We start from the raw sequence: 23506 nt of genomic DNA, 5'->3' as shown, positions 1-23506 counted from the left end.
ATACATATCAAAGTAAGGAGCTGCTTAGAATTTCCATTAAAATAGGAATTAGAAGACTGGCCTCAGTAAGATACTTGAAAATTACAAGTGGAAAGAAAATTAGGCCGATGTGCAAGTAACTTCAAAAACTAATCAGTAGAAATGCTGTTAGATACAGTTTTTCTTTGCACGTAGACATGATTCAGCAGCTTTCTTCCCTAGCTCCGTCAACATTTTGAGCTAGTAGTGATTTTGTGGTTTGTATTTTTTTTTTTCAGTTTTGCCCTTGACACGCAGTGCTAATTGTAACACCTGGAAGAGTAGTCTTCAAACATAGCCAGAGTTCCACTCTACTTATTTGGAATAATTTTCATTTATGGCTTATTCAGAAAATTTAACCAACTGTTGTTCCACATTAGGAAAGCCCAGAGAGAAACGTCTGATTGCAAAACACTTGGCAATATAAGAGCTGTGCAAATGCTACTTAATAATAATAATAATAATACTCTAATGTCTCCAGAAGTGGACTACTAATGTGCTATTTTAGAAATTTTAGACAACATGCAAACAAGAAAAAAATTAAAATTATTTAAAGTAAACTGTATACTTAGCTTTCACAGAGATAATTTTTATATATGCGTTTATCAGAAAATATAAGAAACTTATTGTAAAATATAAAAAAAATGGAGGGACAGTTAAAAAGAATACCCCAGTAATTAGCAGGTTCTTCAAGTCTTTAACTGAGTGTGATAATGATCACGGAAAGTAAATTAGGTCATTGTGTTTAGTGCCTCCCTCCAAGGGAGAGGTCTAGTTTAAGGAAGCAGTCTCAAGGTTTTGGTCTTAAATTGATCTGACAGCGGAAGTTCTTGGCTTCAGCCACCCTCCTAACGTAAGATACATGACTTTAGATGACTAGTATGACTCCTTTGAAATCTGACCTCTATTTTCTACTCTTTTATGATGAAAATGCACCGGAACAGACACACAGCAACTATTGTTGTCTGCACACTGTTTTGAGTCTGTGTTCTTTTACTTACAGGATGTTCCACCAGGCCACAGGGGCACATGTTCCACTATGTTCATAGCAGCCTCATTTGTGATAGCCAGAAGCTGCAAACAACCCAGATGTCCCACGACAGAAGAATGGCTACAGAGCATGTTCATTTAAACGATGGAATACTACTCAGCTATTAAGAACAAGGACAGCCTCAGTTTTGCAGGCAAAAGGATGAAACTAGAATATAACATCCTGAGTGAGGTAACTCAGACCCAGAAAAACATGCATGGTATGTACTCACTAATAAGTGGATATTAGCCAAGAAAACAAGTACAGAATACCCAAGATACAGTCCACAAGAACAAAAAGGTCAACAAGGTAAAAGGCCCAAATAAGGATGCATCAATCCCACTTGGGAGGGAGAGGAAAGCAACTACAATGGGGGAAGGATGGAGGGACTGGGGAGGAAAAAGGGACAGGGAGAGGTACTGTGTAAGGGAAAAGGACTGAAGCCCTGAGGGCCAGCAGAAAGAATGGAAACAGGAGACCTTGGGAGGTTGGAGGTTGGGAGGATCCTCCAGAATGCACCAGAGATCTGGGAGGTGACAGAGACTTAGGACTCAAAGGAAGAGCCATAGATAAAATGCCCTACATCGGGGAGAGGGAACTTGTAGAGCCCACCTCCAGCAGAACGACTTGGCAACAAGTGAGGGTTGGGTTTGTTATCCCACAGTCAAAACTCTTGACACATAATTGTTCCTGTCTGGAAGAATGGCAGGGATGAAAATGGAGAAGAGTCTGAGGAAAAGAAGGTCCAGGGACAAGCCCAAACGAGGATCTAGCTCAAGGGAGGGCCCTAAGGCCTGACACCATTACTGAGTCTATGGATCGGTCACAAAAAGGGACCTATCATGACTGCCCACTGAAAGACCCAGCAAGCAGCTGAAAGAGTCCGATGTAGATATGTGCACCTAACCCACAGTGGTTGAATTAGGGAAAAGTTGGAGGAAGCTGAGGAGGAAGGTGACCCTGTGAGAGAACCAGAATTCTCAATTAACCTGGACCTCTGAGATCTTTCAGACACTGGATCACCGAACAGGAGATATGAGGGCCCCATCACATATACATCAGAGGACTCTCCAGTCTGGGTTCAGTCAGAGAAGATGCACCTAACCCTCAAGAGACTGGAGGCCCCAGGAAGTTTAGAGGTCTGGGAGGGAGGATGGGGTGGCTTTTAATCCACAATTATTTCAATAATGTGTACTCTCTTATATATCAAGAGTGCAGCAATTAAGATTATTTAATAAATTATTGGTACAATATTTTAACTCTGATCATTTTTCAGTTTTAAAAATCAGCTCTTTTATTTCCTCCAACTTTATTAACTTGGGTATTTCTTATTTACATTTCAATTGTTATTTCCTTTCCCGTCCAGACCAACAAAAAAATCAACTCTTTATACAGTTTTTCTTCTATAGTATAAATAGAGATCAGATAATACACTTATGTTTTTGTGGATTTTAGTTTTTAAAGGATTCTTAAACTTACAACTTTTTTTGAGCCCTGTTAAATTAACTTTTTTTTTTTGTGGTATTGAGTACCTAGTGTCTTCTAGTACAATGGGCAAGCATGCTCCCATTGCAGCATCTCCAGCCCTAATTTTACTTTTTATTTTATGACAGAATGTCATTAAATTGCCCAGATAGTCATTGAACTTGAAATCCTTCTGTTTTAGCCAGTTTTATAACTGCTGTCACAGGTAAATGCTTTCAGAACATAGTTAACCCTCTACCTGGCACTAAAGGTGAGAACATTTGTCATTGTTATGGTTTGCATAAGAATGGCTCCAATAGGCTCAAATATTTGAAGGCTTAGTCATCCTGTGGTAGCGCCCCTTTGAGGTGTGGCCTTGTTGAAGAAGGTGTGGCTTTCTTGGAGGAAGTGTCTCACTTGGGGATGGGGCTTTGAGTTTCAAATGCTCAAGCAGACTCAGTGACTCTTCCTGCTGCTTACAGAGCTGAATGTAGAATTCTCAGTTTCTTCTCCAGCACAATGTTTTGCTATATGCTACCATGCTCCCTGCCACAATAAAAGATTAAACCTCCAAACTGCAAGCCTGCCCCAATTAAATGCTTTCTTTCATAAGAGTTTCTATTATCATGGTGTCTCTTCATAACAATAGAACACTAAAGACAGACATTGGTACCAGGAGTGGAGTTTGCTGTGACAGGGCTGAGCATGTTGTGTGTTGGGGAAATGTGGACACTGGGACTTTGGATTGTGGATTAGGAAAGTGGTTGAATACTTTAAGCCAGACTTAATGGGTCATACCAGTAGGATACTGGAAGACATTGGTGCTGAGAACAATGTAAATTATGATGGCCCAGCTTAATAAACTTCGGATGAGAATCATAATAAGTGGACTAGAGACCATTGTGATATTTTGGTGAAGAATGTGGCTGCTTTCTGCCCTTGTTCAAAAAATTTGCCTGAGACTATATTGAAGAGTTTTGGTATTGGCAGAGGAGATTTTAAGGCAGCCTAGTATTGACTTGTTGTGTGGCTATTAGTCGTGACTCTTGTGCAGATCTATAATGAATAGGAACAAACTAAGCAAGAAAAAAAAAAAAAACCAAAATGTACAATTTGAGGAGAAAAGGTGCACTAGAAAATACAATGGAGCCGATAAAAAAAGAGTGACCCTAAATCGAAAAAAGGGAGTAGGAACCTCAGGGAAAGCCCCCACCCTGCTAAGCTTCCAACTTGTGAAAGGAATTAAAGAAAAGCTTAGGGCTGAGTATGGTGGCACTTGAAGAGGTAGGTAGATCTCTGAGTTCAAGGCCAGCCTGGTCTACAGAGAAAGTTCAGAGCATGACAGCCAAACTTAGACAGAAAAGAAACATAGAAAACAGAAGCTAGAGAAAATGTATTTGAACAAGTGTGACACGCTTCAGCAAGCAGTAGAACTTGGCACATTGTTCTGGCATAGAGTCAAGGACACAAGAAAGGAGTTGCAGAATCTCTCACCTCAGCTAAAAATCCTTCTGAAGGCAGACACGTTTCAGGGGTATTCCTGCATGGATGCTCACAGAGGTAATTCCATGAGCTGTAAGTGTAAAGCCTGGATTGCCTTGGAGATCCCAAGAAGGTAGAGATACTAGAGTTGCGGGATACCTGCTAAGGAAAACTGCAGACTGGGTATGGGACCACCCCAAGAGAAACAAGTGCGTTTTAGTCAATAAAGCTGAAATAAGTTGGAAATCTGAAGAGTACTTTATCATTAGACATAGAGATGCCAAATTTGGACTTTGTCCTGCTGGTTTTCAGCCTTGCTTCGTCCAATATTTTCTCTCTATGCTCCTCTTTCTCCATTTTAGACTTGTCTTGTAATGCATATTCTGTGCTATTGCATGTTGGAGGTATATGATATACTTTTTGATTTTGAGTTTTCAGTTCAGTGACTGCCCTGAGTATCAGAGACTTTAAGCTTTGGCTCTTTAAACACTGTTGAGACTGTTAAAGAGTATGTGGATGTTTAAAGTTGAACTAAATGCATTTTTTGCATTACGGTATGGCTACAAGCCTGTGGAGTCCAGGGAGTGGAATGTGGTGGTTTGAATAAGAATGGCCCTTATAGTCTCATATATTTGAATGCTTAGTCATCAGGGGTGGTACTACTTAGAGGTGTGGCTTTACTGGAGGTGGGTCTTGGGGTTTCAATTCTCAAGCAGCCCTAGTCCCCCATCCTCTCTTTCTGCTCCCTGTGTTCATTATGTGGAACTCTCAGCTTCCTCTCCAGCACCATGTCTGTCTCTGTGCTACCCTGCTTTCTGCCATGATGATAATGGACTAAACCACTGAAATGTAAGCATGCCTCAATTACATGCTTTCTTTTATAAGAGTTGCTGTCCTCATGACATCTCTTCACGGCAGTAGAACACTGACTAAGACATTTATCTGTTTCTTCATGAAACACGAGGCATGATTGATTTACTCCTGGTAAAAATAAATGCATTTGTCTTTTCAGGAAATAGCATTTGGGAAATATGGTGCAGGTTTATCCCTGTTGGTGCCAGTACCTTTAAGCATATGTCAAGGACTTCCATTTCTTTCCCTTCTGCTTGTGATTTTTGTTTCCTTTTTATTACAAAGGATTTGTAGGGCTCAGGCAGTGGTTCAGCAAGTAAAGGCGATTGCTGCTATGTCCATTGACCTTAACTCAGTCCCCAGAACCCTCATGGTAGAGGAAGAGACCCAGCACAAGTTGTCCGTCCTCTGCTTTCCTCCTGTGTGCCTGCCCTCAATAAATAAATCAAATGAAATAGTTTTTAAAGGAATTTATATGGCATAATTTTGAGATAAAATAAATATGTTTCTCTTTCTTAAAATTTCTTCCTCGACTGAACATTCTTAGATGGATATTGTCTGACCTGTGCTTTGGTATAAGGTTTGTAAATGTCATTTACTTATTTCAGCACTTTTTTGTACCTTTGTAATTTGCTAATTGGCATTTAACATTAACTATATGTATTTCTAATTAATTTATTAATTATTGGTCTTGGATCATGAATCTCTGCCTTTACAATATTTTAAAATACATATTATTCTCAATTATTTTTCACATATTTTCCTAGATTTTGACCAATTGGAACATTTTCATGTACATTTCTCTGTTCTGTGACATATTGTCATAATTTTTAATATTTCTGATATGCACAATGATTACAGTCCAGTCCTAAGAATAAGATACTGGTTTGAGGAGACTGAGAAAGGTAAGTTTTTGTTGCTTTTGTGGGCCAGTGTCTAGAGGCACTGTGTGTGCACACGTAAATGTACATGTGCGTTTTATTGTTGTTGTTGTTAATCTAAAGATAAACTCTGACAATGGAATAACAAAAATTTGGCGATCATCTGGTCCAACCCAGCGATCACAAAAATATACCCTAAAATAGTAATATTTAGTAAAATTAATTTAATGCCAGAAAATTTTGCTGAAAAATTTCAACTGATAGTTATTATGACAAGTTCATAAAAATTTGGATCAATTTGTTCTCAATATAAATACTCCATCTATTTTTCTTGCCTGCTCCTAAAAAGTCATAAGTAGATCAGAAATATATTCTGACCCCTACCTTTTCTGACTTGTGGTTTGATGTAGGAGGACAATGTAATATATGAGTTTATGGGTTATATGTTTTCAATACACATACACAATGTGACAGTGCTTAAATCCTGATGCTTGCATTATTAAACTTTAATAATTTGGCTAATAATACCTTTGTGTACATTTAGTATATCATATCTTCTAAAAGGGATCTCCGTGAACTATGACCACGGTCACCACAGGCTTATTTCTGAGTTATAGAAAGCCAGTGGGCAGAATGTATCAAAATAAAAGGTAAACTATAGCCACTTGTACGTTATTTTCAATGTGAAATCTCCCTAGACAATAATCCAAATAAAGTGTATCAACATGAAAACTGGAAAAAGATATCCCTTCATTAAATGACATGAAGCTGCCTTTAGGTGCACAAAGAAGTCTTTGGAACCTCTTCCTGCATGAATCTGGGTTAAAGATAGTAAAGCAGTTAAAGGGCCAATGCCTTCTAAAGGAACAATCAATGAATTAAAAATATAATCAGTGAAAGAACTTCTCTAGCTTGAAAGTACTATGCAAATTGTTATTATAACAGTTAAAAACCTGGCATATGACCATTAAAAGGAGCTAACATTTTTACTTAACAAAAAATATGTCATGGTCTCTACTAGAGATGTTTGCAGTTAGAGGGTTTGTGTGGGAACAACCTTACATACAATGAAGGCAGAAAGACACCGTAAACACGTTTACCTGTCACTATACAGGAGACTTGTAGCAGCAGTAAACAAATATTAAGGACTTATGTTCATAGGCTTGTGCATCATATAGAATAATTGAATCATGGTATTTTATTCTATTTTCATAAAAAAAACACTAGTTTGTGAAGTGTGAGAGCATTAGCCTTACCAACTGTGTTGTATGGAATGGTAGCTTTGGTATGGTTGTGCCTAAACACAGCAGGTAAGGGGGCCAGGACTCACTGTACGCCCTTTAGTTATTCCTACCAGATTTGTAAATTCAAATCTCAGCTCTGTTTGACTAGGGCCTTGTGCTGACAATTGTGTAGCAACCATTAAACAAATGGGAAATTGCCAGACTCTGTTTCCACAAGGAAAGGAAAAGCTGCAAAGGCAGGATTAAATTTTTATGCTTACTGATAGCACATACCTGTTTCTTTCTTTTTTTCTTTTTCTTTTTAGTTTGTCTAAAGTCAGAAATTTATCTTTTTACTAAACTGGCTTTAGAATTTAAAACAAATTCAGCCTAAACTATTAAAATAGGATTTAGTATGAGACACCTAAGAATCCATTAAACCTGCTGAACCTTGCCTGAGAAAAAATCAGGGCCTATGGATTCTTTGAGAACTGAGTTTACACCATGGCTGGACCACTGTTTTTTCTATCTTGCTCAAATACATGGTTTTCCAAGTACAGACAGGCACCTGCTCTTATTGGGATGCCCTTGGTTTCTGTTTTATACAGGTTGTGTTTGTAACAGTCACTTAGCAACCTGTTTTCCACCCCATGGTTTTCAACCTCCCCTATGTGCTTCCCACATGATTTTGACTTTCATCTTTGAAGCCTACCGGCACTGTTTGCTGTATTTTAAATGCTGGTATGGCTGGGTGACAGTCTCCAGAAAGATGTGCACTACGTTCCCAGCTTTAATATTATAGATTTGACATGTCACTGGTTGTCAGACATAGACCAGTGTGACTTCCAACTCAGTTCTCCGACATTTCAAGTTGAAGCAGGCAGGAAAATCATACCTGGGGAATTGTACTTTATGATTAATATCCCTGCATCAGCTTTCTTCCTATGAAAAGAGGGAGGGAAAAAGACAGGTGCAATCTTACACAAATACACACATTTTTTTTAAAAGCAATCCAAAGGAAAGTTATCCCAGCTGCCAAGTAGTGTTAGACACAATGTTTAAAATTGGCCTGGATCCCTCAAACAAGTTAAAGATAAAGAGGTCATGTCTCAATCTACTGTAATTCACTTCCCCCTAGTTTAACTTTGCATTGTTACATCTGCATTTCCTGATGTGGTTAAGCGAGGCAGGAGACCTCTAGCAGTTTGGCAGTGGGTGGGGGAAAGTCGTTTTCAATATAATGGCCGTATTTCAGTTAACATGTTGTCGGTCTTTAATGACTAGTGGTGTAACAGCTGGTTTTGATGTAATTTCTTTTGAGACCACTAGATTACAAGCAGTTTATTGCATTCTTCCTCTCTGACTGCTCCCTGGATACAACCCAAAGTCAAAAGGTTAAAGGTCTAAAGCCATAATCTGAAGGATTTGTCATCATTAGCTGGTCACTTGTTGCTATGTACTATGCAAACTGAGAATTTTTGTTAGCTTTTTCAGAATGGCTTAGTCATATTTTTTTTTTCTATTTCAGCTTGAAGGAATTGAGAATATTCAGCTAGAGGCACATTCTCAGGAATCAAAGATTGCATTTGAAGTTGTGCATATGTGATAGTCTTTATATAGATGAAATAATATTTTTTTAAAGTAAGTTAAATTTTCCCAAGAGGATCCGAGAGCGGGAATTTAATTTTTACAAAAATTGAATAAAATGGGTCTTTGAAGGAACTATAGGCACCATACCCAAAACTAAAAGTGAGAGACACAAAAGAATGGATCAGGCGACTTGAGGCATGCTAAAAGGTCATGGGTCCTATTGTTGGCTCACTGCAGATTTGGAGCCTTTCAGCCTGTCAGCGTGTGACAGTCCAGCTATGCTCTACCAGCTAAGGACCTCCTTTGTTTAGGAAGGAGCTGTTCTTTGAAGGCTGGACTTGGCAAAAGAGGAAAACAAAACAAAACAAAACAAAAATCTAGCTGGAAGTACATAAAGCAGGAGACTTTTTCCTTTCAAGCACCAAGGCAGATTTGGGGTTTTTTGTTTGTTTGTTTGTTTGGGTTTCTTTGCTTTTGTTTTTGTTTGTTTTCAAGGGAGGTTGACAGGGTGTGTAATGATGTGAAACATGAAAGATACAGGGCTGACTCCCATTGGGTGGGTTTTATGTTAGCTTAGAATATATCATTTTTAGACATGAAAAATTGCTATAAATAAACTTTTGGAAATGCTTCTAGGCAATTAGAAGTCTTCCTAATCAGTCCATACTCATACTCAGTTTTATCACTGCAAATGCTCCTCAAGATGGTGACACTGGTCACTACTCCTTTTCTGTGCATCTGTTGCCCTCTAGGGACTCCAGCATGCAAAGGAACAGAGATGCAGCCATTTGCAGGAATTAAATAGCCCTTGGCTTCTTCCAGTCAAAGGGGATAATGGCTTCCTTGCCTATAATCATACATTTATCATTTCTGAGATCTGAATGAAATTAACTTAAGAATTCAATCAGAATTACTTTTCCAAATCTTAGCTAGATGGTAAACACTACTACCTAACTATCTTGAATATTTTCTATTTCATTCTGTAATTTTGAAAGTTAAAGAAACGTACTATAATTTTGAGTCAGTCTTTGAAACTTTGGATTCATGGCTTTTATAGTAGGTCTTTCATAGAGAAAGTCTGACAATACCCATAACTAACAGAAATAAGTATGGAGAGAAAATTTGTCCCAGTATTAATGATTATACGAAAATAAAAAAAGCTAGCTTTCTCTCTCACTCCTCTGTCCCCCTCCCACTTTATTTCATATTCCCCTTCTTCCTACCTTTCCTTCTTGGTGTGTGTGTGTGTGTGTGTGTGTGTGTGTGTGTGTGTGTGTGTAATCTAGGCTGACCTTGAAACTAGAGATATTCTTGCCTTGAACCTGCCAACTGAAGAAATTATTGGCATGAGCCACCACATACAATTGGCTCTCTGTGTTTCTTTCTTCTTTTTTAATCTACTTTTTAAAAAGGATTTATTTTTTTATGTATATAACTAAGTTGTCACTGTCTTCAGACACACCAGAAAAGGGCATCATATCTCATTACAGATGATTGTGAGCTACAAAGTAGTTGTGGGAATTAAACTCGGGACCTCTGGAAGATCACTCAGTGCTCTTGACCACTGAGCAATCTCTCCAGCTACTCTTCATTTTATAAAATAACAAAAACAGAGGCAGATGCTTGTAGCCAACCATTGAATTAGAACAGGGTCCCCAATGGAGGAGATAAAGGACATAAGGAGATGAAGGCATTTGCAACCACATAGGAAGAACAGCAATATCAGTCAACCAGACCTCCCAGAGCTCGCAGGGATTAAACCACCAACCAAAGAAAACACATGGAGTAAACCATGACTCCAGCTGCATACGTACGAGAGGATGGCCCTGTCTGGCATCAGTAGGAGGAAAGCCCCTTGGTTCTGTGAAGGCTTGATGCCAAGGACGGGAGGCAGGAGGGAGTGGCTGGGTGGGTAGGGGAGCACCCTCACAGAAGCAGGGGGAAGGAGAATGAGATAGGGTGTTTCTGGAGGGGAAACCTGGAAAGGGAATAATATTTGAAATGTAAATAAAATATCCAATAAAAGAAAAGAAAAAACAGTTTTTATCATGTTTTAGAATTCTGTTATATAAATAAACTATTGTTTTTTAAAAGATAGACTAATACTTTGTAAACCAATCTATTCTCCACAGAAAAAAATAATAAACTATTTTGATTAGACATATTTTTGGCAATGCAAACACTTCCTTCTTGGCCACAGCTGGCTATCAGGGCATTTGGAACTATGGAGAGTACTGGACAATTGGTACCCAATCTTAAGAGTCAAGCAAGACAACTGTGAACTAGAGTTGAACTGTGAACTAGTGAAAGAAAAGACATCATGTAGAGAAAAGATGCACAGCAAAGTCAACTTTTTTTTTTTTTTTTTTTTTTTTTTTTTTTGGTTTTTTTTTTTTTTGGAGCTGGGGACCGAACCCAGGGCCTTGCGCTTCCCTAGGCAAGCGCTCTAACCACTGAGCTAAACCCCAACCCCAAGTCAACTTTTTTGAGAAGAGAAAACAAAACCAAAACCAAAAGAGTGCCCGTTATGTTAAAGCAAATGGTACCTTACATTGAATAGGTCTGCTGAAAACGCGAAATGATGTTCAACAGCCTTCACAGAATAGCAGTTGAATAACACATTCTGAACAGTTCCATTTGTTATTACTCGAAGCAATAATTGCCTCTAAAAGAGCCAAACTCATTCTAGTAGCAAAGCCCTTATCTAAAGTTACCATCAAACAATTTCCAAGCAAAACATGTCTGCTAGTATGTTGTTCATGAAAAAATTATCTGTCTGGATACTTAAAATAAAGTTATCTATATTTAAGAACTTGGGTGAGTGTGGGAGATTTGGCATAAAAGCGGATATTACCCTTTGTTGCCATCTTTATTCAAAGTTTCATTTTCTACACTTTGACAGAGTATGAAGGAAATGTCCTTATTCCTTCAACAAAGATCGTTTAGTGTGTCTGAGTATGTATGTGATAGTTTTGTGTGTATGTGTGTGTGTGTGTGTGTATGCGTGCATATGTATGTTCTGCGTGTGGCAGTTGCTGCATGTGCGCAACAGAAATTGATATTTTCTATTACTTTTTACAACTTTTTTTCATGGCAAGAGCTCTCATTAAACCTGTAACTTGTTCATTTATGTAGAGGGCTCATCTATTTCTATGTTAGCCCACTTGAGTTTTTCTTTCTTTGTATTGACTATATCATAAAGGACATGCAAGTATAGGATTGGAAAAATCTTAACGGGGAATGTGCTTACAACATACAACCTTCTATATCAGATTCTGTTTTTGTTTGTTTTAAAACCTGTAGCCTGATTTCTCTAATATGTGAAGAATGATACTATCTCCTTGGCTTAATGAATATTCTAGGGAATAATTTTTAAGATGCTTTCTGTCCTCTAATTTGCCTTTCTGTGTCATCATAATGTATTTCACGGAGTATGACTATCTGGTTATGGTCTGAATACCTGTGTTCCTCTAAAATTCAAATGTTGAAACTACTTACCAATGAGAAAGCTTTCGAAAGGTAGCTTTTACTAATAAGATGAGGAATGTGGAGCCCCTTTGAACAGGTCTTCTTCAGCCACTTAAAGTAGATTTACCTCTTCTGCCACGTGAGGACAAATGAAAACTCCCTTCATAAAAGTGACTCTGCCTGATGCTGGATCTGTAAATATCTTACTCTTGGATTTCTCCACCTCCAGAACTGTTTGAAATGAGTCCTATCATTTACTAGATGGCTTCTCTATGATAATTTGTTATAGTGGCCTAAATGAGATACATTTAATTAGTTTTTCTTAACTATACCTTTTCTTAACTATACCTTTTAGAAAGACATTTTTTTCTGAAAGTATTATATATTTTATTATTTTCTAGCCTCTGTGAAAATGAGTGAGATACTTACTGTCTATCAAAATACACTTATAAATTAGTTATTTTCTTTGTTTTAAGGAAATCTCTACCATTATCTTGGAAGTTGTAATTGTCATGTATATTTATTTTATTGTATTTGAATTTAATGAAATTCTTCTCTCCCCAATATTTATGGATATAAAGTTTTGTGTTCATGGTGTTTTGTTGAAACAAGATCTTGTGTTGTACTTCCTGTGTAGCTAAAGATGACTTGGAACTTATGATCCTACTGTCTCTACCACTCATGTTAGGATCACATGTGTGTGCAATAATGTCTTATATATTTATAATGAATGTATATTTATATATAACTACATATGCTTATATAATACACACATAAATACACACAAATATATGTATATGTATATACGCACACTTGGCTATAGTCTTTGCATGTTATATATTCTGCTTTCTCTGTTTTCTTGTCCTAGGATTGCTATGAGATATATATTGGTCAGGCTCAGTCATGTCTAGGTAGCCAGAAACCTCCATCGTTTCTGTAGTGTCGGAAGCTGCTTTCTTTGCACTTCCTGTGTACTCAGGTAATATTTATCCTTTACATGCCTTTGATGCCGCTGAAGATTAGATAGTTATAGTTTCACAATTAGGGTTATTTGTTTAGAAGTTAAACAAATATTCTAAGATCTAAAAAGATAGTTATAGGTTGATAAATGAAAGCTATAATAGAAAATGATTTAGGTACAGAACTTTGGGTTTACTAAGATAGGATAAATAGTAGAGGGTTTTCTCAAAAGTGGTCAGATGCATATGGGCTGGAAACAGTGAATGTAATTCTTACCTGATAGCTCTCATAATTGCTCTTAGTGCAAATAGTTTTTTAATGTTAGAAAGAGAGGCTTTTATTAGACTAACATAGGGAGATGTAGGGAAAATCTCCTGTGTAACGTGTGGAAGAGTTACCTATCAGTAAAAAGCTAGTGTCCAATAAAAATAAAATAAAATCCCAACTGTTTTCTTTTCACAATACATATTATTATATTGTAGTTATCACTTTCTTTTTCTATTTAATATTTGGAACCTAATGGTTTCATGGAAACTTTCAAATTGTTTTATTATTTCCATTCTGAGTATGCTCATGCATCTTTGTTTAATGGTTAATTGTGTACTATAGACTTTTCTTTTAAATGTATCTTCCTCTTTATTTTTTTTTATTTTTTTATTATTATTAACTTGAGTATTTCTTATATACATTTCGAGTGTTATTCCCTTTCGGTTTCGGGCAAACATCCCCTCCCCCTCCCTTCCTTATGGGTGTTCCCTCCTAACCCTCCCCCTTGCTTCCCTCTCCCCAACAGTCTAGTTCACTGGGGGTTCAGTCTTAGCAGGACCCAGGGCTTCCCCTTCCACTGGTGCTCTTACTAGGATATTCATTGCTACCTATGAGGTCAGAGTCCAGGGTCAGTCCATGTATAGTCTTTGGGTAGTGGCTTAGTCCCTGGAAGCTCTGTTTGGTTGGCATACTATAGACTTTTTATGTTTCCTTTATAAATCTATCTTCAAATATGTTTTAAAAGGTGTGACACTTCTGTGCTGTTATTTTTTGAAGCTTAACAATTTGGTGTTTTTCTCTTGTTTTCTCCTATGTGACACCGAGCCTCTCACAATGGCACAGCAACACAGTGCAGGTGGCAAGCTTATGTGTAGGGGTGACTGGAGATATTAATCCTTAAGGAATTATAAAGTATTTTGATTTGCTTGGTCTGTTTTCTAGTTAGGGTTAGTATCGATGCGATGAAACATCATGACTAAAAAAAAACTTGGGTGGAAAAGGTTTATTTGGCTTACACTTCCACGTAGTAGTTCATCACTGAAGGACAACGGGACAAGAACTCAGGCTGGACTGAAATCTGGAGACAGAAGCTGATGGCAAGGTGATGCTTACTGGCTTGCTCTTCATGGCTTGCTTATCTTGCTGTTGTATAGATGGCCATCTACCATGGGCTGGGCCTTACAGCCAGATCTCATGGATACATTTTCTTAGTTGTGGTCCCTCCTTCAGAAGACTCTAGCTTGTATCAAGTTGCTGTAAATGTAGTCAGCACAGGCTATGAGTTGGGTTCTTACCCTCGACTTTCCTACAGGATGCAGGTATTCCAAGATGCCAGGTTGATGCAGCCTATTCAACTTCAGTATCTAGCTATGAATGAGTCCACAGTCATAAATCTTGACATGGTCTGAATACTGCTAACAGAGCACTTAATCAAAATGACTTATAAAAATTAACTCCTTGGTTTCACATATTCTCAGCTAACAATGCAGCTATTGTCAAGAATTGCCCTCGTTGCTGGTTTTGAAGAATTTCTGTTTTTCTTTTTAGAGCACAACAATATATTTAAGAAAATATGTATTTTATATGGCAACTATGTGTTTATATTTTGATTAGAATATTTTTTCATAATTATTGATCCTGAGGGGAGTTTCATTGAGTATATTAATCACACGTGAAGGCAGACCCCATGCCCAGTAGTAGACAACCAAAACAAAACAACTACAATGGTTCATTTGTAGACTGTTGTTCTTACATCATTTTGTTTGGCCATTTTTTATCTTACATATTACTAGCCTTTTGCTTGTAAACTATTCTTTCCAATTTTATGTTTTTATACATATTCTTTTTGTATGCTCTCTGTTTCTTAACAAAAAAGATGATGAAGAAGAAAAAGATAATGATGACAATGAAGAAGAAGGAGGAGCAAGAGAAGGAGGAGAAGAAACCTATACTTTGTCTGTTTGTTTTTTGAAGAAATAGAGAAAGAGTATGTTGTTGTGTAGGTGGGGAGATTGGGAGGATCTTGATGGAGCTGGGAGAAGGGAGTTTATGTTTTTAAAATATGTTGTATGAAAAAAGTGTATTCCAATTAAAAACAAAAAAAATGTTATTTCAGTGAGCTCAGTATGCCACTGAGTAAAGCTGTACCCTGAAAAGAGAGTTTGTTAAAGCTAATATTGGTAACATACTCAGATTTTAAGTTTGTCTTGGTTAATTGGGAACATTGGACTATGCTTAACATGAAGCTTGGCAAAAATTTGGGAGCCTTGGAGATGGGATTCAGTGACAGGGTATTGTATAGCATGCTTCAGGAATTGGATTTCACACACACACACACACACACACACACACACACACACACACACACACGACAGTAAAGAGGGGGAGAGGGACAGAGAGAGGGAAAGAACATGAAATTGGGTAAATAGAGAATTAGGGAAAGATCTTGGAATAGTTGAGGGAGAGGGAAGGTTATAATCAAAATATATAAGAAAAGTTTTTATTAAAAGATAAAGTTAAAAAACAATTCCAAAGTATGGTGGATGTGAGTTGAGCTGTCACCACCCACACATGGTCTTCAGAATTAGGTGGGCGTCAAAATGAGGTGCATTGTACTTTACAATCTACGCCTTCTTTCTCTCTACAATACAGCCATAGTTCTTACTCAGATAAATAATCCATCTGAGAAAATTTATTGTCATAATCAATGTCCTAGAAAGGCTATTTGAGACATTCTGGGTATGGAAAAATAGTACTAAATTAAACGAAGTGACTTAATGCTTAGAAATTCTCAAATATAAGAATACAAGACAATAATACAAATACAGAAGGATACAGCATCAATATAAATTGACATAATGCCTTACTTGTGTGGTTAAAAATACTCCATGAAATGGAATTGATTTTTAAACAAAGATGGAGAATATGCTTTGATTTTCCTGTATACTTTTACTTTTTCGAATATTGCTGTTTACATTTTTTCTAAACATAAAAAGTGAAAACTTTATCTCTCACATAGGAAATAAAAATATACATTGTTTTTCTGTACAAGAACTCAACATATAAAAGGCATTTTTACAAAAAGAACGTTTTTAAATGGGGCTGTCTATAAGTACAATAGCATAAATATTTATCATCTCATATTCATATGCTGAGCTCTAATGCACAGCATTTGGGGCTTTTTTTGAGGTAATTACATTTACCTGTGTTGTGAGAGTAGAGCATCCATGACAAGATGGGCACCATTAAAAGAACAGGAAACAAGCAGAGCCCACTCAGTCTGTTGCCATTTCGCCACGCAGTAAAGGCAGCCATCTGTTAACTAGAAGAATCTTCTCCAGACTTGTAGTGCTTCAGTTTTAAATTCTGGACCTTTGAAGCATTCAAAAACATGAGGAATGAATGTATTCCAAACCTTCATTTTGTTCTAGAAATCAAAATTAGACAATAAGTTAAATCCGAGGAGTTTAAATGTATGTTTTAGCATTTATTCAAGGAATTATGTAATCCCTTCAAATATATCCACCAATTGAATGACAAAACATGAAGATCTTCATGATATCTTATTGAAGTACACTACTTTTCTTAAAGAAAAAAGAGTTACCAGAGTCCCATGCTTTTTTTTTTTTTTTTTTTTTTGGTGCTTTTTACACACATGAATTATTCAGACCACTGTTGCAAATGAATCAGAATCAACTTCCTGTTTCTCTTTTCATTTCTGAATGATTGTGTACAAGTACCAGGAAGATGGGAGTGATACAAAATACACTATACTTACTGAAATCCTGGATATCAATAGAAGTAATAACACAGCCTTTCCCCTTCCTTTTGGTTAAGATTTATCACTTGCATACCATCATCATGCATCATATTGCCAATATGGAATAGTCAGTGAGAAAAGCAGTAGTTGCTATGGCAAACCTCTGCATTTTAAGGGTTACACTTGAGTATATTTTTTCATGGCTTGGTGGAAAAGAAAAGACAGATAGGGAAGAAAACACAAAAAGAGTTGTAATTCTTTCTAGTGTTATTTCCCAATTTAGTACAAATGCAAGGCTTGTTGTGTTGAATTGGGAAATCTTACCTCCTTTCCATTCAGCTGTATATTCACTAGCTTTTAGTTTCATTAGATGCAGATAAGGTTAGTGGCATGTGGGCAAAGTGTAAAACCTCTCATTTGTAAGTTACCAATTTTTTGTAATGCTTCTATGGAGGCAGAATTAAAACTACCAATTTGTGCCAAGCAACCAGAGCTTCCAGGGACTAAGCCACTACCTAAAGACTATACATGGACTGACCCTGGACTCTGACCTCATAGGTAACAGTGAATATCCTAGTAAGAGCACCAGTGGAAGGGGAAGCCCTGGGTCCTGCTAAGACTGAACCCCCAGTGAACTGGACTGTTGGGGGGAGGGTTGGGAGGGGAACACCCATAAGGAAGGGGAGGGGGGGGGGATGTTTGCCCGAAACCGGAAAGGGAATAACACTAAATGTATATAAGAAATATTCAAGTTAATAAAAAAAAAAAAAAAAAACTACCAATTTGATGCCACCAAATTGGGGGGGGGAGGTATTGGAAGATGAACAAAATCAGATTTCACAAGCTGGTTAGCACTGGCTCCAGCCATCTCAGAATGTAAGCTTTTACAGGGAAATGATTTTGTGTAATTTATTTGTATAACTACATAAACGACAGAATTTATATATGATACATTTGCTATATAATGCTTAGTAGAAATGGGACTTAATATCTCAAGCTTCTTGTATCCAAAAGCGGTCATCAGTTTCTTAGCCATCATGAAATGTTATATGGATTGTTATGTTTTGGATATTTCATGCTCTCTTCAGAGCTTACTTGAAGGCTTGCTCTATAACTGGTGGTACCATTAAGAAAATAACTACATTAGTGGGGGAAAGCATTGATGCGCTCACTCTGAATGGGCCAGTGGGATACTGGTTCTAGATGGAGTAGAGGAGGGGCAGAGTGCCTTTTAGGGATATGACTGGGTCCTAGTTCCTTCCTCTCTTTCTGGTTCCTGTTCATCATGAGCCATGCACCATCCACCATATACTCTGGATGCCATGGTGTTCTGCCTGCCTTACTTTAGGCTGATCATGATACGGTCAGCTGATCATACCCCAAACCCCATTGAAATTGTGTGCCCAAATAAGTTTTTACTCCTTAGTGTTGATTTTCTCAGGCATTATCTCACAGTAACATACAACTAAGATTACAAGCCTATTATTAGTATTCATATTTTAACCATATGAGACATTTAACTAAACGTTTAAAAAGTTAACCCCCCAGAAGGACTTCACTTTTTTTTTTACTTTCCTTGTGTCTATTCTTAAGCACAGTAGATTCTACAGTTCACTGATAATTCACAGTCTGATTGTTTCTATTCTTACTCATAGCACTGCCTTCAACTCACTTGACAGTTCCCGTTCTTAAACTAAACATCTGTAGAATCAATTATCAAATAAATCCACAAAAGATTTGAAATATAATAAATTTTAAATAATCACCTATGGTAGATTTTCCCTGATATGTGGGGCTACATTTTGCAGATTTATTTCACTCAGAGACTTAAACAATATTTATGATGTTCTTAGTGCTACTCAAAATTCTGTGACACAGAAGTGCACAAAACAGGTAAGTCTGTCGATCTTACCATGCTTGGGGGCTGGAAACAGCAGCAAGCAGATTACACAGTGTGATGCATTGAGATCACGGCTAAAGATATAAAAGAGTTGGGAAATAGAAATTAAAATGTGGGAAAAATGTTTTAGGCGAGTGGACAGATACTGCAGTCACAGTGAACAGCAAGCATCCTGGGTCTTGATCTTTGTCTTGCCTTAGTCTATGAAGAAGTCTACTGACCAACCCACATAGCCAAAGCTAGTTCTCAAAAGCAACGTTTCTAGAGTTCTTTAGGCTGAGGCTAGAGAGGAAAGAAAACACATGAATGATGTGTTCCAGAGATAGTGTGTGAAGGGGACAATCTATAATGAGGTGGGAGAGACGTTTTCTTTGTGCTTAGGAGAAAGGCCCAGCAATGAGCAGGTCAGCAGTGACAAAGGGGAGAAGCAAGCCTACATTTTCCCTTGGATCTTTCTTCGTTGCTAATTAAAAAAAAAATAAAAAGGCTAAACTTGTTGGAAATTTCATTTAAAGACTTTATGATAATGAGTTAGGGATTGGTCCTAGACGTTGGGACAGGTTACTGGAAATTGTGACATGCTCTCTCCATTTTCTGACTAAAGAAATTTGCAGAGGTTTCTAGAAAACTACCCTAAACTATCAAGACAAGTGAAGAAAGATGTAAGTGTATATAAGGTAGAGAAATGGCTAAAAAGTTTGTGGAAATATTTTGGTAAAATGTACTGTTGGTGACCTCTCCAAATCTGTCACATAAAATAATGAGAATGAGTCACTGTATTTATAAAACTTTGGTTACCACTAATGAGAGAATAGTTACTGCTGTGAGTAGGTAACATATATGACTCAATGATGAGAAGTTTTGTCTTTTATTTCAAACTTTGCGAAGATTTCTGCAATGAAGCAAATGTTGAGATGAGGATGAGCCGGGGTTTGGTGCAGTTTGAAACAGGCCTAGGAGTCTATTTTCTGCTAGAGATTCAGCGCCTGCGAACTCCAGCTGACTTCAAGGTGTGTGATTGCTAGTTAAAGAACGGACACATGTCATATAAACGACTCACAAGGAGTTAACGCTTACATCATACACTATGTATGGAGAGGGACACGCCATACTGGAAACAATTGAGAGAGAAAAGTTATCAAAATGCACAAAGGTCTTTTTATTTCACTCTTTCAACAGAGTTCTTTGGCAGAGTGCCTGCTCTGGTGTGAGACTTGCTTATGATCTTTCCAGGACATAATGTGCTACTTTTCTTTTTCATTTTACAACTTTAATATAAATGTGTGTTTATAGAACTACTTACAGTTTATCTTATTCTCATTACAATGCTCACTAAATCAGAGCTAATATTCCTTGATTTTTGCATTTTGAAGACACTGTGGAATTCTGGAAACTGTGGATGTGGTGATAGAAAAAAAGACTATAAATGGAAAAAATTGTAAGTCCATAGAAATTTGGAGAAATACACTGAGAGTACTTAGAGATAAGTAACATTAAGTCATTTGGAATTATCTACCATACAGCAGATCCCTCTCCCTGATGCTTAGAACATTACCAAGCTTGTCTTGCTTTACATAATGAGGAAAATTAAAATAACTTCTAAGGGTCCACATGCTCTCAAACCTGCTGCAATTTATCCTTATGAAACAAATCTTAGACATTTATTCTTCATAAAATAAGTAAAGAAATCAAAAGCCCTCTAATTGGTAGAAACTCTCAAGGCAGGTCTATAAAGTTCATTAGTGTTCAGACATTTAATAAGCAAATGTCCACTCAGCGACACCAAATGGCCTCAGTTCCTATTGAACACAAGTCTCTTTTCAAACCATTGATGTGAAATGATTCTATTGACACTAGCTTTTGAAGAAAACCCTTAGTTGAAGGGAGCCATGTCCAACATTTATCTCTATTGGTGGAATTTTTTCATCTTATTTATTCTTCTTTTATTTTGTATGTGAGAAGGAAAAAACAAAGTCAGATCAAACACGTCTATGGAACAAAGCGCCAGGAATCACACCAGTGTCCTAGGGATGGGAAGATTTTGCTCCAATTTGCCCAGAAAGACTCTGATGAATTTTCCCATACCCTATTGCACAGACAGAACAGTGGATACCTCTGCCACTAGCGCACCATGTCTAAGAAATGCATTCCTCACTTTGCTTCCAGTGTCCATGCTTTCCCAGACGTGCACCTTAGGCTTCTTTTTCTCTTTCAATTCCTTTCATTGCGAAAACAAAAGCGGTAAACTTTGGGAGTGATCCTGAGTAGTGGAACTTAGCTTTGAGGATGAGCAGTAGCTTTTCATTTAAGAGAGTTTTGAAAATATCTGGTTCTAAATTGCTTAGACTGCTTTTTTTTTTTTAACTTTATGATGTCATGATATCAGTTGAGTAAAGACAGCTAGAGATCGCCTTCTGGACGTTGCACAGTTTCTCATCCCTTTGAAGTCAACGCTGACTACATCTCTACCCTCTGCTGGTCCTTTAATCAGTGTCCAGTCTGTCCGATGAGAATAGCCCCGGGATGGAGCCTGAGACCAAGCCATGGGCAGCACCCCTTTGTCCTTCTCACATGGATGGGACATGATTCCACAGGATTAGCCAACAATTATATGCTCTGAACTGATCAATTCAGTCAATTTACTGTGCAAAGTAAATTGATCCTTCAGAACAAAGGTTTCTGTCAGCAGGGAGCTACCTGAGAAAGCAGCATGCCTGTGTAAACAGCTCTGTCCTTCTCCCAGTGTGGAGTGGCCCCGCGCCATATGGTGCCACTATGAACTTATTAGCTGACGGATTAACTGATCTCTGCATTTGGGATCCCCAGTTTCCAGCTGTGAGAATGATTGATGGGCTAACTACTGCTCCAGTCTTGGAAGTTATTTCCTCCATTTAACAGAGTCAAGAAGACAGAAAATTGCCCCCTTTGTAAATGCTAATCTCACCACTCCTTCGAACACCCAACATAGCAATTTATTCAAGGCAAAGTCTTAAAATTGGTATAGTGCACATCAAATGCATACTAATTAGCAATTGCTTTTGAAGGCTCCATCACTTATTAAGGGTCTCCTTTTCCATATGTTCATCATGCCCCACTTCACCCTTTAATTACAAAACAGCACTTTCAACTAATTGCGAGAAGGTATATTGTGCCTGGAATCTGTATTACACACTATACCTTCTGATGCCTAATTTAGGGTCACATGGAAGGCAGACAGATAAGCAGGCAGAAAAGCTCAGAACCGTCATCTGCAATTTTAGGCATATTTGGGCATTGTCAGGATGAACGTTTTATCTACAATGGTGTCTAGGACACTCTTCGGTGGACACTGGGCCGAAGAATGAGGCGAATATTAGGTTAACAATTGGGATCTTTTCTAGATTACAAAGATTATTATATTGGATTGTTTATCCCAAAAGAATGATGATATTACATTTGTAACTTTGAGATTTCTTCAATCCAAAATTTTGGAAGAAACTTGTAAGTCCAATAACCAATCTTTTAAGTATATATTAGAGTTGGACTATAGAAGGGAGAATTTTGCTAAATATATCAGAAAGATACTTAAAACAAATATTTCCTGTTGTATAATACTGAAGTTTTTCCTTATTACAATGACAGTTCTTAGGTGATCTAAACAATTCTAATGACTATTCCAATTATTGGTCTGCCACATACACATACAGTCTGCCAATACCTTATCCATCGCAACACTGAGTGATAGGGAATGCGACGATACCTTTCTCTGGCCCCTTTTATGCACTAGTTTCTGTAGAGAATCTGGTAATAATTCTTAATGTTAGTCCTGAAAGTATTGGTGGAAATTTAGGCTTCAAGTACACTCGGGCTGCAAAATGATGAGAGAATCAAATAAACTTTTTAATTCATGGTGGACAAAGAGCAAGTGAAGTGTGACCCATACTCAAAGGAAGTCTATTTTTCATAAGCACCACAAACTAGATGACATCACACATTTCAGCGAACTAGTCAGACCCAACCGCCCTGGGTTAAGATCACTTTGAGTTAGTTTTCAAAACCATTCCTAGTTTTGAACTAATACGATGGAAGACATAAAGAATGTAATTGGCAAAATAGTCCCATTAGTATGGGAAGAAATTTTAAGGACTTTTGAACATATTTTGGTTGTTTGCTGCCTCTAGCCACATAGCTTTGTCACATCTGAATTTCATCTCTATGCAATAGTCATTAACACTACTAAAATTTTAATTTCTAAGTTCTCAAGTTTGGAATCATCTTTCTTCAGATTATGTTTCCGACAGATATTGACCTAGGATTTTGTTCCTGGATTTTTGAAGCTGTAATTTGGGGATGATTTGCTTTTCATTCTCAGCTTTCTAATCTGGGACTCCTGGTGGGAGTCAGACTTCATTTCAGAGTTTTAGCCTAAGTCTGGCTTGCTGCTGTGTGAGTCTGCTAGGAGAAGAGCTGAGGCCCTCTTCTTGGACTTACAGCCTGTGTTGGCATCTGCAGTTTATCAAGTATCAGTAAAACACTCTTGATTTACATTCTTCTTTTTTCTGAAGAGAACCTAGAAAGTTGTCCTTAATATTTTTCATAGAAATTTAAAACATAATCCTAAAATTTATATGA

This window comes from Rattus rattus, chromosome 3 (assembly GCF_011064425.1).
Source record: "Rattus rattus isolate New Zealand chromosome 3, Rrattus_CSIRO_v1, whole genome shotgun sequence".
Taxonomy (NCBI): domain Eukaryota; kingdom Metazoa; phylum Chordata; class Mammalia; order Rodentia; family Muridae; genus Rattus; species Rattus rattus.
The sequence above is the reverse complement of the archived record's forward strand: the minus strand, read 5'-3'. Positions refer to the sequence as shown.